General features: G+C 39.1%; 1 long non-coding RNA gene across 2 annotated transcripts in view; it reads left to right on the top strand.

Moving 5' to 3' along the window:
• Positions 1 to 17128, top strand: part of LOC140068791 (uncharacterized) — a 79183-nt gene extending 62055 nt beyond the window's left edge. For both annotated transcript variants that reach the window (XR_011848563.1, XR_011848562.1), the window contains 3 exons: positions 10907 to 10954; positions 12518 to 12638; positions 16416 to 17128. This is a non-coding gene — a long non-coding RNA (uncharacterized lncRNA). The remainder of the gene's footprint in view (positions 1 to 10906; positions 10955 to 12517; positions 12639 to 16415) is intronic.
• The last annotated feature ends 650 nt before the right edge of the window (positions 17129 to 17778 follow it).

Here is a 17778-nt window from a genome sequence, read left to right as displayed (position 1 = left end):
ATTCTCCACTCCTAATACCCAGTGATCAAGCACTTCTCACCAGTGAGTGGCTAACAATAAGTTGCATATTTTAGCTTCCTATATTTTCCACTATTTGCATAAAAAATTATACTCCTTTGAAAGATGTTAACATTTGGTATTCAGGATACTTGTCGTTGCCTTTGTTCATTAGAAACAATTTTCTGCTTCAGTGAGCCGAGTGTCTGTGTGTGATGAAAGTTTTGATATTCACTGAGAGAAGGACAGCTTTTTGTTTAGCAAATAGTGGTCCTGGCTGGATGTACCTCTGGTTTATCAGTGGAGACAAACTGTTCCTTCTACATCACAATTGGGTATTGTACAGTCATCTGCAAATATTGCATCTTCTAAATCCAATTCTCACATCCTATAGAGATTTCTAATAGCTCAGAATTGATCCTATTTAAGTTTATTATTTTGTATGTTAAAGGACATCTACCACCAATATGAATGACTGTATGCAAATGAGCCTGAGGGGCTCCAGGCTCCTTAGATGTTAATGGAGCCTGAAGCCCCACATAAAGTCATTCATGGTGGTAGATGTCCTTTAAGAGTGTAAATTCTAAGAACAGGTTTGTTGTTGTAGTTGACCAACACCTCTACCTAAGTAATACTCCTAATTTTTAAACCCTTTTCTGTACATTACATACACAGCTCAGGAGGTGCCTTTATCCATTCAAACAGCTTTGATTTGTAAATTGCTACGGAATTTGATGGTGCTATATAAAGATTACAATTATTAATTTAATTATTCCAAAGGGGCCTATAAAACACTATAAAGGCTGGTAGAACCCTAGTTTGGATGACAGACAAGAGTATAAAAGGAAAATAAAAAAAAAATATATGAAATTTACAAAACTATAAAACCCCCAAAAAGTCTCCTTTCCCATTTTAAATAGGAAAAAAATGTAATAATTGGCATTTCCTCACCAAAAATGTTATTTTTGTAATATGTTAACTCCATAATATAAAATTATAATGCCAGAATTTAAATATTTTTGGTCACCTTGCCTTCCCTTAAAAAAATGTATCAAATACCCCAAGATGGTAAAAAAAATAAACTACAGCTTAACCCACAAAATAAAAGCTCCGATATATTTAACAGAAAGTAATATTTTTTTAAAATATGATATTATTTCAATGATTATAAATAGCCAATGAAAAACATAGATAATAATAATAATAATAATAATAATAATAATAATGTTTATTTATATAGCCCCATCAAATTCCATAGCGCTTTACAAATCAATTATACTGGCCTGCAAGAGTTAGGCTAAGGTAATGTTTTTTTTCAATTGCATTATAAAGTAATATTAATAATAATCTTTATTAATTTAGTGTTATCATATTATGTTTAAATTATATAACTTACCCTAGCATGGCCATGTACCGTATATACTCGTGTATAAGCCGAGATTTTCAGCACAAAAAATGTGCTGAAAAACCTCGCCTCGGCTTATACACGAGTCAGTGATAAAAATAAATACATTAATACTCACCCTCCGGTGTCCCCGATGTTCCTCGCGGCTCCCAGCGGCTCCCGATCCCTGTCGCGGCTCCCGGCGGCTTCTTCACTCTTCACTGGCCGGGAGATCGCGCTGGCTGTCGCACACTGTGATGCGACGCTGATGACGTCATCAGCAGCGACAGCACGGCATCACAGTGTGCGACGGCCAGCGCAATCTCCTGGCCAGAGAAGAGCGAAGAAGCCGCCGGGAGCCGCGATGGGGATCGGAAGCCGCCGGGAGCCGCGATGAACATCGGGACAACGGAGAGTGAGTATTAAGTTTATTTCTTTATCTGTATACTACTAGGGGCTGCTGTATACTACTGAGGGCAGACTGTATACTGATGGGGGCAGGCTGTATACTACTGGGGACAAGCTGTATACTACTGGGGGCTGTGCTGTGTACTACTGGGGGCAGGCTGTATACTACTGGGGGCAGGCTGTATACTACTGGGGGCAGGCTGTATATTACTGGGGGCAGGCTGTATATTACTGGGGGCAGGCTGTATACTACTGGGGGCAAGCTGTATACTACTGGGGGCAAGCTGTATACTACTGGGTGCAGGCTGTATACTACGGGGGCAAGCTGTATACTACAGGGGGCAAGCTGTATACTACTGGGGGCAAGCTGTATACTACTGGGGGCAGGCTGTATACTGCAAGGGGACAAGCTGTATACTACTGGGGGCAGGCTGTATACTACTGGGGGGCAGGCTGTATACTACTGGGGGCAAGCTGTATACTACTGGGGGCAAGCTGTATACTACTGGGGGCAGGCTGTATACTACTGGGGGCTGGCTGTATACTACATGGGGGCTGGTTGGCTGTATACTACATGGGGGCTGGCTGTATACTACACCCTCGGCTTATACTCGAGTCAATAGGTTTTCCCAGTTTTCGGTGGTAAAATTAGGAGTCTCGGCTTATATTCGGGTCGGCTTATACTCGAGTATATACGGTAATTGAAAATAAATCTTAATGGATGAACTAAATAAACAAAATGATTTAGGATGGAAAGAGGTTAACATTGTGTGGATGTATGGATAGCTAAATATGGATGTAGAAACAATAATTATACATAATAAGACAACCAGTAAAATTGGAATAAAAACAAAAAACAGTGGGCGGCACCTCGGGTGAGGAGGTTGAGAAATGTGAGTAGAAAAAAAACATCCCCAATGGGGAGCTCACCTATAGTCTCCTTGGCTGATATGCATGTCACCCTTTGAGGGTAGGTTAATGATCTGAAATGGAGATTTTTCAAGACACAGACCTAAAAAACGGGCGCTGGGCACCAGAAGAAGTAGGATTGTCAATGTTAGAAAATTCACAGGCTCAACTCCAAAAAAAAAAAAATAATGTTATTTTTTTTCGCAAAATGATAGATATAAAAATGATTTAATGTTCTTCTAACATGTTCCTGGTCAAACAACACTTTTTCAAAGATAGGACTGACAAGAGAAGTGGAGGTTACCCACTTGCTAGAGTTGATTGGAGTAGTGCATAACAAGCATTCATAGTGATAGGATTATACAGTTAAGCATGGGCAGATATGTTTAAACAGTAAGGACTTACAGTTTGGTGCCAAAAATTGATGACAGCCCCGCAGCAAGTAGAACGCGATGGACGGCACCTGCGCCTAACCATATCTGTCTATGCTTAACTGTATAATCCTAACATTATGAATTATTATTATCCACTACTCCAATCAACTCTGGCACTCCCATAATGTATTGTAGCCTTGTGTATATATCTCTCTGTTTTTGGATAACCTACATTATTTTGTCAGTCCTATCTTTGAGAAAGGGTCGTTTGACCCAAACGCATTAGAATGACATTGTTTGTATATCTACCATTTCAAGAATTGAACAATATTTTTACATACATCTTTTTGGAGTTGAGTCAGTGAATTTTCTGATGTTTACACTCGTACTTGTTCCGGTGGCCAGTGCCCAGTTTTTAGCCAAAATACTGTATGTGATATAAGACAACCAGTCACCTATTGGTTTTTATTGGTGGACTCTTGGATGAAACTCAGTCTCATTGTGGCCTGGTAGACCATTCAGTTTGATAAATAGATTTATAGGAGGTAGGTAGCTAGCTAGCTATCTAGGTAGGTAGCTGAAGGTCCTAGGAGGTTGCAAATCTTGCACTGTTATATCATCATTAAGTATGTCCTAATAGTCTGCAGTACTTCAGCTGATCATTCTTTTGAACTGCATAATGAATTGAATGAATTGACTACATTTTTATTGATAATAAAATAAATTGCTGTACATTAGAAGTTAAATGCTGGAGTGTTCGGAGCAGATTACCGTATATACCGGCGTATAAGACGACTTTTGAAGACAGAAAAATCTTCTGTCTTCTCTGGGGTCGTCTTATACGCCGGTAATCGTCTTATACGCCGGTAATGACGGCATATAAGACGATCGCGGTCGGATCGCGCTGCATGGAGAGGGCTCACGGGCTGAGCCCTCTCCATAGCCGGTAAGTCTTTGCTGCATATTGCAGCAAAGGCTTACCGGTAACACCCGCGATCAGTGCTAGCACCGATCGCGGGTGTTTTCACAGCGATGCGCATGGGACATACTCACCGCGCCGTCTTCTTTCTTCTGCTAGGCGCCGCCATGTTTTTCCCCGGGGCGGCGCCTAGTATGACGTCAGCAGCGGCTCGTCATACTAGGCGCCTGCCGGGGAAGATCAATGGCGGCGCGGAACACTGAAGACGAGCCGCACGAACATCGGGGCCACCGGAGGGTGAGTATATAAGTTTATTTATTTTTTTAATGCTGTGCTGTATACTACTGGGGGCTGTGCTGTATACTACTGGGGGCAGTGCTGTATACTACTGGGGGCAGTGCTGTATACTACTGGGGGCTGTGCTGTATACTACTGGGGGCTGTGCTGTATACTACTGGGGGCTGTGCTGTATACTACTGGGGGCAGGCTGTATACTACTGGGGGCAGTGCTGTATACTGCTGGGGGCAGTGCTGTATACTGCTGGGGGCAGTGCTGTATACTACTGGGGGCAGTGCTGTATACTACTGGGGGCTGTGCTGTATACTACTGGGGGCAGTGATGTATACTACTGGGGGCAGTGATGTATACTACTGGGGGCAGTGATGTATACTGCTGGGGGCAGTGCTGTATACTGCTGGGGGCAGTGCTGTATACTGCTGGGGGCTGTGCTGTATACTACTGGGGGCTGTGCTGTATACTACTGGGGGCTGTGCTGTAATGGTAATGTTGTTGTTGTATGCCTTATGTTTATGAGCGACAGTTTTCCTGCTATATACCTGCATGTCATAAGAATTTAAATTAAAAAAAAGGACCATGTTAAATTCAAATCTGTTTTTTTAAAAAATTTTACCGGTGTTTTGTATGCGTTGGAAAAGGGGTAGTCTTATACGGCGAATATATCTTAAACTCTATATTTTAAACAGGAAAGTAGGGGGGTCGTCTTATACACCAGGTCGTCTTATACGCCGGAATATACGGTAAATTATTTTATTAGCCATGACATTTTGAAAAATAATGGCATATTTTAATTGTTAGAACATATACATTTACTTAGACAATCATGAATTTCATTGACTGAAAGAATTAAGTGCAGACAAAAGTGTCATATGGCACAACATTGACAGATAGAGCCGGTGAAATACACACAGGGGCAGATTTATCAAGAATTGTAACTACTTATCCCTTTATGCCAACTCCACTGCAAGTGGGTGTGGTGGGGTGTGGTGGGTGCCATGCCAGATGGAAGAGTTAACCGGGCCATAGAATTGCCCAGCAGCACAGTTGGAAGCGTCTTGAAAGTTGCAGTTTGGTGGTAGAGCCGGGGTTTCATCATGCACTGGTACATAAATCCATAGATTTATTTTTCTCCTGGATTAGGTAAATAATATTAAGGGTAAAGCTGTAAGACAAACTTTATGCAGTGGCAGTATACCTATTATAAAACTACAATATGGGAAATTATGGTATCTATCATGTTGAAATAGTATTTTTTTTTGTCTTGGTGAGGGCAAGTTTCTTGTGATGGCTTAGGGTCTTGGGGTAAATACAACTTCTTTACCACCTAGGGCAGTGATGGCGAACCTTTTAGAGGCCGAGTGCCCAAACTACAACAAAGACCCGCTTATTTATCGCAAAGTGCCAACACAGAAATTTAATTTGTGATTTATACTCCCTTCTCTGTCACAGTTTTCATTGATAGCAGCACCTGAGGACACCAATATAGCAGAAAATAGTCCCAGGTAGAGCTGTCACTTTAAAATACTTCTGTGCACAGCAAGTCCTGGGCTGTCTGAGACTGCAGGAAGATACCTGGAGTCCTCTCTGGTGATGGCCTGGGTGCCCACAGAAAGGGCTCCGAGTGCCACCTCTGGCACCAGTGCCATAGGTTAGCCATCACTGACCTAGGGGGTAAACTTTTTGAACCTTGTGTCCTCACAAAAGAAGGGCCCTACAAATTAGTTGTACCACCCAATACATTTGCCATTCTTAGCATCAAGCAGTGTGGGCCTGTTTGTAATAGGTGTACAGTAAACCTGACAAGTTATGGTGAGGTTCGGTTAAATATATGGGGTTGAAATTGTTCCCTTTATGGTCATGCGAGGAAATATCAATCAGTGATAAAAAAAATGTTTATAACCTTAAAAAATCCACCTGCTTAACCTTGATCAATTAATTATTTCATTGTCTCAGACCATTTCATTGTCTCAGAACAGTCCAAGGAAGAAGGCCAGTAACTGTAACAAAGTCATCCATTTTGACCACTATTATTATTGTTACTGATACCATTTTTTTGGGTTTGCTTATCCTGTTTTTTGGGGTTTGTCCATAGCTATGAGAAATTGCCATAGATCTACCATGAGTAGATGTTCTCTCCGCTTCGCTCTTGGTCTATAAAGATTTCCATCCATAAATTATCCCAAATAAATGTGACAATACTGTCTTGCTCTTTGTGCAATTTAAAAGGCCAAACGCACCTAATGACTACGTCTAACCTCACCTAACGGGGTCGTATTCTGTCTCTGTGGGATAAATCATAATGTCTTTTCAATTAGTTTGCACTTTCACTTACTTCTGTTCTGAATAATTAGAAAAACAATTCACATTCCACTAGGAGATGGTATGAAGTAGTGATCCTCTGATAATTATCTTGCTGTAGTTCACTTTCCTCGGCTCCCACCAGGTCATCAGAGCACAAAGAGGACACGGTGAGAGCATTAATGAGCTCTCATTGTAGATGTTAAAAAGCTTGTATTGATCTGTTTGTCCACGGAGGAGATATTTAAGCCTTTCTGCTAAGGGCAGTAGAGACAGAGATTCGTATCACAAAGCCTTTTATCCAACCTTCTCTCTCCGACTTCAGTCCTTCTACATCTCAGCAGCATGTCTGCTTCCGGAGGTCATTCTTTTAAACTTTTAAAACATAAAAACACGTACAGTGTTGGGTTTACTGTAGGGAGTTGCGCTTCTCGTAAAAGACTACAACTTCAGTTCCCACCAAGCTTGCAATTCCCATTCAAAGTAACTCAAAATGCACTTTGTTATCAAATGCTAAGAGCAGGAACGTAATGGAGCCTTTTATAGCAGGGTGTAAATATTTAAGGTGTTGGAGTTGCAAAAATCAAAGGGACCATCAGTGAAAGTCTAAGAAAATCTTGTGAAACTTTTGGTTTATGGAATCTTGAAGTTGAAAGTTACAGTAGAGTTGCCATTAAAACAAAGTCAACTGAATATGTAACTGCAAAATGTGCCAATGGGGTTCTACTAAGAATATTTTATTTATTTTCCATATTTAATATCTATTAATTATTATTTGTTTAGCGTAACACAGGTTTTTTTGATTAGTCATGTTGGGCATTTCTCTATTAGTATAGCCTCTTCTACTGTGAATATGAGTTATTAAAAAAAGATTAAAACTTATTATTGAAAAATGCAGTTACTGTACTAGTGACCACCTACCATATTGTTGTAATTATTTACGCAATTTTTAACAACTCTAAGAGAGTACTAAGAGAAATGTAAGTAATAATAAAATACAACCATAATAAAGAAAAGAATGTAAATGAAACAACTATATACGGTAATAATAATTAACTTAATTTTTTTAATATTCATATTTTTTGCATATTCACAAATAATTAGAGCTAATGGTAATAGTATTTTCAGGGGTAAAAAAGTACATTTGTCAACGATTTCTTGCAAATGCTAGTCAGGTTTCCCATTATACTGATAATGTATATTCATGACGACAACGCATGATGGGGCAATCAAATTATAGTCTGCCAAAGTTATGGCAGCATAGTCATCATGTCATGGAAACAGGCCATGATTGGCCAGCCCACATATGTAGTAATTAGAATTTTCAAGACTCTTAACAGTTCTGTTAGGGGAACTAATAAGTGACAGCATGGAAAACATTGAAAAACCTAAAAAGCTATAAGTGTATCAAGAATTATAAATATATTTGTGAGCATTTTTATTTGTTTGTGGACATTTTACTGTCAGTTAATCTTTTATATACTTCAAAAATAGTAAAATTGAAAATGTAAATGTTATATCTATTTATTTTCACATTTATGTACTCATTTTCTTTCTGCTAAATGTTGCATCTTTCTTGCATCTTAGAATGACAAGAAAAGTGCAAGTAGCCGTGCAGACAAGATGCATATTCATTAAGTATGTCTGTGGTGTTTCCCTGGCGACAGACAACTTTAAAGAAACTTGAACCAGACCCTTGACCCTCAAAAGGGGCAAAGTTCGCTCAGCCTGTGGAAGGCCCCTTTGTCGGCTTTCAGAATAATCTGACTGATTTTGGACGTCTAGTCAAACCGTGACCCCCGTGTCTGAAAAGGGGAAATGTTTAGGACTTTGTTGAATAATGTTCACCATGAAAGGGACTGCAATTATTCTAATTTCTGGGTGGAACTTGCCTGGGCCGCAGTGACAAATCAAAGCAACTTCAGACGTTAAAAATCGATTCAGCCTTGGTATAATGAGGTTTAACAAATAAAAACTTACTTTAACAAAATCATCTAATTTGCTTCAAATAATAATCAACAACAATAAAAGACAAATAATAAAGTAAAATTGATTTTACTAATAACAATATATTTTATTTTCATGAACAGTAATTCAAAATTATTTCCTCCTAAAATAAAAAAAATGTGATTAAAACAAACAAAAAATAACAGTTATGTTTCAGCTTTTTCCACTGCAGTTGCAAAATAAAGATACCTTCTCCTGCATGACTGAGGACTCCTTCCCGTTGGATTTGATGCTCAGCTTCAGTTTTTATAATAATAATTCTTTTATTTACATAGCGCACGCAGATTACGCAGAGCTATAAAAAGCTTGCCAAATCGGGTTCAATTGCGCATCCATTGGTTTTGTCTCTGTTGTGTCTTCGTTTTTTTCTCTGTCTGCAAAAAAAGTGAAGGTTTAACATGGTTTTGAAAACATCACACCAGGTTTTTCAGCCTCATCAGTGAAAAAAAAACAGATTTTGCATGTGTTTTTTTTGGGAAACACATAGGGGCACATGTATCATAGTTTCAGCTAGGCAAATTGTCTTTTTCTTGCGACTTTTCTCGTTTTTGCAACTTTTTTTGCGACTTTTGTTTCGGTCTGCACCTTGGTCTGCACCTTTTGCAGTGTGCCTCATGTATCTTAACGTTCCAGATGTTCCGTGAGACTTTTCACCTTTTTTGCAGCTTTTTGCGACTTTTTAGGTGCAGATCTGCCCCTGGTGTAGGTTTTAACATGTAAATTGGAATTATTTCACATGCTTTAACTGTTTAACATTTTGCACAGTAACCTTTTTCGTCAAAATTCTTAAATGTTTGCATTTTTTTTTATTGGATACTTCTAAGGGTGAGGTCACACGTAGCAGTTTAATTGCGTTTTAATGCATTTTGAAACTAATTACAACAGCTGAGGATATGTGATTTGCCTTATTTCATTACTGTTAACATTTGTGTTTACAAAACGCAATATAAACGCCGCATTAATGCATGTGTTAACATTGCGTTTACTATGCGTTTTGTAAATTCGAATGTTAAAAGTAATGAAATAAGGCAAATCACCTCCTCAGCCATTGTAATTAGTTTCAAAATGCATTAAAAATGAAACCTGTTAAATCCCAAATTAACAGTAGTGTCCTCTCCTGTATATAACCCCACACATGGCTGGTGTCCGCTCCTGTATATAACCCCCTTATGTGACTTGTGTCCATGTGGATTTGAGACATTTGCAACAAAAGTCTCAAAAAGAAGCCAAAATTTGCACCTGCCAAGATAGGAAAAACTGAGCATGTATCACAAGTAAAGAAACAGGATCATACATAAGGTGCAAAAAGTAGCTGCCAAAATTCACCTGAGAGAGACAAAACTATGATACATGTGCCCCATAGACTTCTATTGCCTTCCGTGATCCGCATCAGTGAAAAAAATAGGACATTTTCATCATTTTTTACATGGACAACGGATTAGTTAAAATAGAAGCCAATGTGAAATCACCCATAGAAATCCATGGCTTTGTGAGGCTTCCATGGAAATCACTGAACCACGGAAGTGAAAAACAACACCAATAATAAAGAGTCTTAAAAACAACCAGTGGGGTCTACAGGGCCCCAACAAGACTGAGCTTCTTCCAAAACTTCACCAATAAAACCAACAGGTGACTGATTGTAACACCAAGAGGCCAATGGTCGTCACCTAGCCATTCTATTGTCTATCTATCTATTTGTGCAGCACTTATCTAATGAAGAATTTTCCACCATTTTAGTGAAGCACCAGAATCAGCGAGTTGTTAATGAGCAAGACAATTGATTTCACGCTAATTGGGAATGTTGTCCATACCACGTTATTAAATAAAGCTCCATATCAGCAGGAATGTTACAAATTGCTTAACCCACAGACATAATGGCACCCATTGATACAAATCCTACAATCATTATTTGATTACATTGTCTACTACAGAGCAGACTTCAGCTGTGTAGCCAGAATACATCTAGTGTAGACGTATATAGTAAGTATCTACAGATACACTCCGGGGAAATGTTATATATGAGTATGCTTTAGTAAACCACAGTGCGGTCCCATGAGGGTTTTAATGATAGTGAATTGTAGGAATAAATAATGATGCTATGTACATGATACATGTGTGTTATTAACATGTTCTCATTCTGTCATCAATTAATTTAATCACCGGTTTTATAACCTAGTGTATACAGTGTTTCTATAAGAATCTAGGAACTAATTTTAACATTGTTGAGATCTCTTTTTAATTTAAAGGGGTTATACAGAAATTATTATTAGGGCTGTTTAAAATTGAAAAATTAACTTTGTCCTCTCCTCTAGGTCAAGTGCAGAGCTTCGTGTCTGTGTTGGTGTACTTAGCCCGCAGAAGTGAGTATGTATGACAGATTGCCACCAACAGCAGCCTAATACTGTCCTCAGCCAAAGACCATCAAAGATGGTACATATAATAGGGGCTGTCAACATGACGTAACTACCGCAGTTTTGTAAACCAATCAAGACCAACAATGACCAAAGGCTTTGGGTTGGAAGTATTGACAGATGTATGTATAAAACAGCCCTAGTTATTAGCTACAAAAGAAATTCATGGACAATCCCTTTAAACCACTTTTATCTAGAGGTTTACAAAGTTCTTCAATTCAAAAAAATTAATAGAAACATTTCCACTTGCCTGGAACTTATTTTGCACCTCCTAAGTGCCTGTAGGTGTCAGTATTGCTTTTACTGTTTGTAGAACTTTTTTTAGAAGTCTACACTTAGTTCCACCTCTCTCATCTAAAGTTCAACTGCACATATTTGAAGTAACCCCTTAAGACTGTTTTTTCAAAAGCTAGCCCACTTTATCAAAGCCTTAATATTAGCACCAATATTTGGCCTTAATGTTTAGAATCAGCCTTGAACCAAAAATTGACAATACAAAGGTTTTTAAGTGGAAAGTAGTAAAATAGGTCTTATTTTATTGAATACAATGTATGGCTTATGTCTAATTTGTCAGTCTAAGTCTTCACCTGTCCAAAAAAAAAGAGAAGTGGAAGGTTATATGTATTGAATCTATTGCTTGGCAAATTGAAGAAGTTGAACCATGTGGAGTCTCCATTTTTAATCTTGTCTGTTTAATGTTTGAGATAAATTTGAGAACAGTTCAACCTTATTTTTTTTTATTTGTCATACACCATCCAAACAAATTTAAGTCATCCCAAGAGGCCCCTCACAGTCCTTTTACTAAAGAAAAAAGCACAAAATATTTGCGAAGGTAAATTATGGATGGAATAAGCTGACAGGTGGAAATTGTGCTGTGATGTATTTGATTGTAGCAATGGAATTAATGGGAAGAAATATTCCAGCGTAACCCACTGGAAATCAATGGGATACACTAATGCAGTGTAGTACACAGTGAGATGGCACTCCATGACACACAAGAATTCAAAGAATAGCAATGTTAAAATTTTGTCATCATCCTCCATCCCTCAGGCTTTGCATTAGACATAACATATTGTGAATTTTAAACAAAATGCACCAGACTTCTGCCATTGAGATAACAGCAGGTGTCTACTGTATTATACAGCAGACATTCTCCCTACATGGAGAGGGCTCAGCACGTCAACCTTTTCCATATATTCTTAACATCATATGATACTCTATAGTGCCCCTTTGGAGTTAGGACTGTCTAGTTTGTCAAACTAGTAAATCTAACCCAATATATTAGATTTGCCCTTGGTGCCTTAGCCTTTTGACAGCAACAACATAAGCTCCCTTTTCTTAGTTTAGGAAAACCCATCTAAACATGATGGTGTCCATCAAGGCATTTTATTGAGGTTTCGGAAATCAAATTCCAATTTTTTTTTCTTTTTTGCTATTTTTTATGATTTAATCAGATACATACAAAAGTAGTTACTACTGGGTTGTTGTTTCCTCCTTGTTGTTCGGCTCAAGTGTTTCTCTAGGTCCATGAACATGCCAAGCTGCCACGCTGCAATTTATACAGTTGGTCCTATTTCTCTATTTCTGCTCGGATTTGCGGCACAGACGGTCATTTATAAGGAACATCAGCAGTGTGAGTGGCAAGTTAAAAGTCATTTTTAGTCCATGATTATTTTTATTCCAAGAGGAAATTAAGTAAAGTGTAGGAATATGATAGTCATATAGTGGCCCTAACTCTCGTTAAAGATGATAATATAGACTGTGTAATTAGCTATGTTATAATTGGGTTTGTAATTGAAGGACAATTTTTATGCCCTGGGATCCAGCACAAAATGATGGAGATGTTAAGTCAAGTGTCCCATTACCATCTCCATTGTCCACACTTCATAGTAAAACCTTTAAAGCATCCAGACAGTCCATTGTATTCAGTGAACCACATGGCGAATGTGTGGGAAATGGCAATGTCCCTTCAAGAAAAGATTAGGGCCCCATTTGTATTATAACCTTGTAGGTCTCATCTATGAATATGCAAAGGACACTTCATGCTTTCTCAAACACTGTATGGACCTATGCTAGATGGGCGATTTACAACAAGGCATCCCCTAATTATTCCCCATTTAACTCATCAACTTAATTACTCACCTCAGCCACATAATAAGGGTCCTCAAAGATTAAGGCAGAAGATGACCTGGAATAATTGTTTCTAGGGCAGAAGCTAAAATAATAGATCCTCCCTTTCAGCATTCATCAAACAGCCCAACACGCTGGTACCATCAATTAGTAAGGATCAGGGGAGCTGATATCATGCTCTTAGTTCAGGCCACTGGTTTCAGACTTTCACACCGTGAGAAAATCCTGCAAACATCTTTAAGGTGCAGATGTCCGCCATGCCCAGGTGACCGCAGACCTCAGTACACCACACTAGATTGACAATAGATTGCATGCTAATTGGAGGGCCTGAGAGATTAAAGGACCCCAGAGCTATTGTCTCCGTGTACAACCTCCCTTGACAATAGCAGAAGTCAGAAGACCTTTTGTACTTAGGTTTTTTTTGTTTTGTCGATAAGTGTGAGATCCATAGACACAAAGGAACACCTTAAACTGAGAAATGATTTACAGCAGATGTTTTCCTTACAGTATCTATCTATCTATCTATCTATCTATCTATCTATCTATCTATCTATATTTCTTTCTTCTGTCCATCTACTGGTCTTATATCTATCTGTCAGCAGCCCCATGTCCTCTATCTATTTACAGAGCCCTTTGTAAATAAGCAGTAATATTTTAGTTTAGGGAACCTGTCTGCACTAATTTTCAAAGCAATGATGTTTTCTGACATTTCTGTGATGGCTGGATGTAGCAAAAAATAATTTTTATTTAATATGTAAAGTCATGGTCACCATAAATGGAACGCTGAACCCCACAACTGGGTTATGCAATTCATCTCAAGTGCATGAGCATTGAATTTGGGATTATGTCCCTGCATTTATCTCTCAATGCAAATGTAGTGGCTTCCCAACTCTTCACTGCAGATGGACTGAAGCAGGTGTAGAGATGGCCAAGGCAAAGAAGGGCCTCTTCCAAACCAGTGGAGGAGCAGTGCCAGAAATTGGAAGCTGTGGCATGAAGAGCCTGATGTATCCACAAGCACTCTGCCCCCTCACTTATTAGATAAGAGTATTCTATACATCCAGTCTTTGCAGAAACATTGAAAAATACTGTTGCCGAACACATCCAATGCCATATCTTGTTCTGTGACTTGTGTGGTTATTAAAACCTTTCTGCTAGAGTCCCTCTAAGATGAAGGTGCCCAATTATTTTCAGGTTTGTACAATTACCCTTGTACCACTCAAGGCCTTAATCACAATAAAAGTACATTGACCTCATCTTTTCAGTTTTTGCATTCCTGATTTTTACTTCCTGCCTTCCAAAAGCCATATCTTTTATTTCCACCTAAACATAGTTATACAAGGGCAATTTATATAGTTTTGTTATGCTTTAAAATTAACCAACCAAAAGCAAGGTCCAACAGATTCCAGTGACAAAATCAGTCCACTTCACTAATGACCAAGACCGACCATCATTAGATTCAATAATATAGGAAGCAGGAAGGAATACAAATAATTAAAACATCACTTTTACTGAACACTGGATAAAAAGTAGAAATGACCCAGCTCAGTACCAAAAAACCAAAGGTATGAGTCCCAGGTCTAATCAAAAAGGCGCAGTTTTGATGTACATACAATTACAGAGAAGCAATATAGTATACTTCCACCAATGTATTCCAGGCAGTAATATCATACATAGCATTTTAGAGATGAAAAAAGGGAACAGTCTCGCCAATCTGGCGAATGTAGTTCAGGGGTCCAATATGAGGAGCTTCACGGACATTCCTCTGTGAGTCCTGTGGGTCCTGTTTGACTTCCTGACCACAATGTCATTTTCACTTCCAAAGGCCCCAGCTCTTGTCCTCCTCGCGCAATGTTTATTAGGTCTAGCAGTATGTAAGCCAAAATGTACTATTTAATCCACAAACCTGCCAGTTGTAGAGGAAATGTGTTGGGAAAAACAAATCTAGTTTATCATACAGTACAGGGCAAGTGTCAGGATTCAGAGTCTGTGGACCCTCTGGACCACCGCTGGAGATGGTACTAGCCGTCTTCAACGGAGCGGGATGGTCTTGCTGTGGCGGGGTACCACCATGTCATTGCACAGGTGCAACTAGCCAGCGGTGGCTGCCAAAGTAGTAATGCAGGAGACAGTCAGAGCCCAGGGCAACAGCGGGAGTACAGCGCTGGAAGGAACAGTAGGACTCACGGCAGGAACACAGGAGCTGGCACACGGAACAGAAATGCAGGAATGGACTGGCACACGCAAAAGGAAAGCAGGAGCAGGATCACAGAAACACAAGAGGAGGAACTGAAACGCAGGATACATGGAAACACGCTGGAGACACAGGAACGCTGGAGACACAGGAATGCTGGAGACAGAGAAGGGCTTTCTCTTCACAGGAATGGCTTGAAGATCCAGCAGGGAATGCTAGGAGCCACTGGATTAAATGCAGACTCGGAAGTGGCCAGCGCCAATCACCTTTGCGCTGGCCCTTTAAATCTCAGAGTACCGCCAAGCAAGGTCCCTGTTCCCTCGGGAGCGAGGACAGGTACGTCCGGGACCGGAGCAGGGCCAGCGGGGGCACGGGTGTGCCCACGATCCGTGACATGGATGGTGGGGGGAACCATGATAGTAAACCTATAAGTGAGGACAGGAGATGGGGCCTTTGAAGGTGCAAGTGACAGCATGGTCAGGGAGTAACAGGTGCCTTATCTGCTGGCCATGGACACAGGAATGTCTGTGAAACTCCTCATATTGGACCCCTGAACTACATTCGCCAGATTGTTGAGACTGTTCTCGTTTTTCATCCCTAAAATGCTATGTATTATATTTCTGGGATATGTTGGTGGCAGATACTTTTGTATAAAAAAAACAAATATATTGCTTCCCTGTAATTGTATGTACATCAATACTGGCTTGCTCATTTTTGTTTAGAAGTCAGGTGTTCTTAAGTAGGGGACCGCCTGTACTACATTTTAAAATTAAAAAAGTGTCTTTGAATAGTCACTTTCTGCGCTCCATCTGCGTAACTTTTCCATACACTGGTACACTATTTTTATTTAAGTGTTTAGGTGAACTGCATGATTTTTTGATCACTTTTTATTCAAATTTATGCTATTTGAAATTGTTTCTCTTTTACAGAGTTTTTTGTTTGGAATATTTATTGTCTTTTTTTGATAGATTGCACATTTTAGGATGCAGGGATACCTAACATGTTTACAATTTTATTTGTTTATATATTTATATATGCGCTATTTATATTTTTCCTTTTTTGAATCTTGCATTACTTTTATTTCAGGCATTCTTGTGTGTTTCTGTGGTATATCGTCCAGTTTGTAGTAGGAAATGGCGAATGACATCTGAGCATCTGAGAGGCTCCCAGCTGTCATGGAAATTGTCTGGCGCCCCCCGACGATGGGGAAGACCATTGATTGAAGAAATGATAGCAGCACCCATCAATAATACAACAGAGGCCTGTCCTGTATGGAGAGGGTTTATCCCATGAGCCTCTCCATAACCTTTAAACATTATATACACATAATTATGCATGAAGGGGTTAAAGCAGGGTTTAAACATAATTTTATTCTAGGATCTTATTTTGTTTCTATCTATTGCTTTACAGACTCACTCTGACACATGAGATAAAGAAAGAATGAGTTTACTTACAGCTTTCTTCTATTATACGTACACTTTACTATTTACACAAAGAGCTGCTCGCGCTTTCCAATATCGTTCTGTAATGTGTGCAATAGGAGGATAATTGAAAATAATTTCTTTGCATCTAATCATCAAGGGCGCACTGATAATTGCCTTTAATAATTAACAAGCTATTTTGTTTAAGGAAACATTAAAATGTAAGAAAAAAATATCTGGGCTGATAAAGTAAGAACGGCGGGCGATGTTCTCAGGCGTGGGTTGTTAGAAATGAATTACTTAGATTTATGATTGGTAGAAATATGGAATCTGCACCCAAAAACAGTAACTTTTTTTTTACTGTTGGGCTATAATATTGCGTGGAAATTGTAATAACAATAACAAAATAAAAATGTAAGTAAAATAATAATTACATAAATTTATATTTAATAAACTATTTTTAAAAGCTGTATCCCAAAATTAGACCCAATTAATGTCTGGTTGAGGGGGCACACATGCACCAAGCCTCCATGCCTCTCAGCTGTGTAGAATGGGGAACACACAAGATGAAGAACAAGTTGCTTTATGCTGCTTGTTCAATGTCTGCTCATAGTGGGCTAGTTGGCCAAAAAAAGAGCCCTCCTACAGGACAACTATCAAATGTAGGAAACACATTGACATTAGATAAAAATTTGTCAGGTTCAGTCACCCATCTTGTGTGTATAAGCCCCCATTTGGGCAGGTTTAAATTAAACTGCCCTATTGTTATGCATAGACAGTGCGACAGAAGGCTAGATCTTCTCAGCTATCCTTACCTAATTGCCCAGCCCATGCTAAAAGGTTGATGACGACTGGTGGACATTCCCCTCCTGAGCCTCTCTCCATTCACCCCACATACCTTTTAAGCAAAGTTAATATTGAAAGCATATAAGGAAGTCAGGAGAGCTAAACTGTCCATCAATTTTAATTACAATGAGCAAAATTGTGAGCGCAGCTCTGGAGTTTTATACAAGTTATAGCTCAGTATC

Source organism: Engystomops pustulosus, chromosome 7, assembly GCF_040894005.1.
Source record: "Engystomops pustulosus chromosome 7, aEngPut4.maternal, whole genome shotgun sequence".
NCBI classification, from domain to species: Eukaryota; Metazoa; Chordata; class Amphibia; order Anura; family Leptodactylidae; genus Engystomops; species Engystomops pustulosus.
The sequence above is the reverse complement of the archived record's forward strand: the minus strand, read 5'-3'. Positions and strand labels throughout refer to the sequence as shown.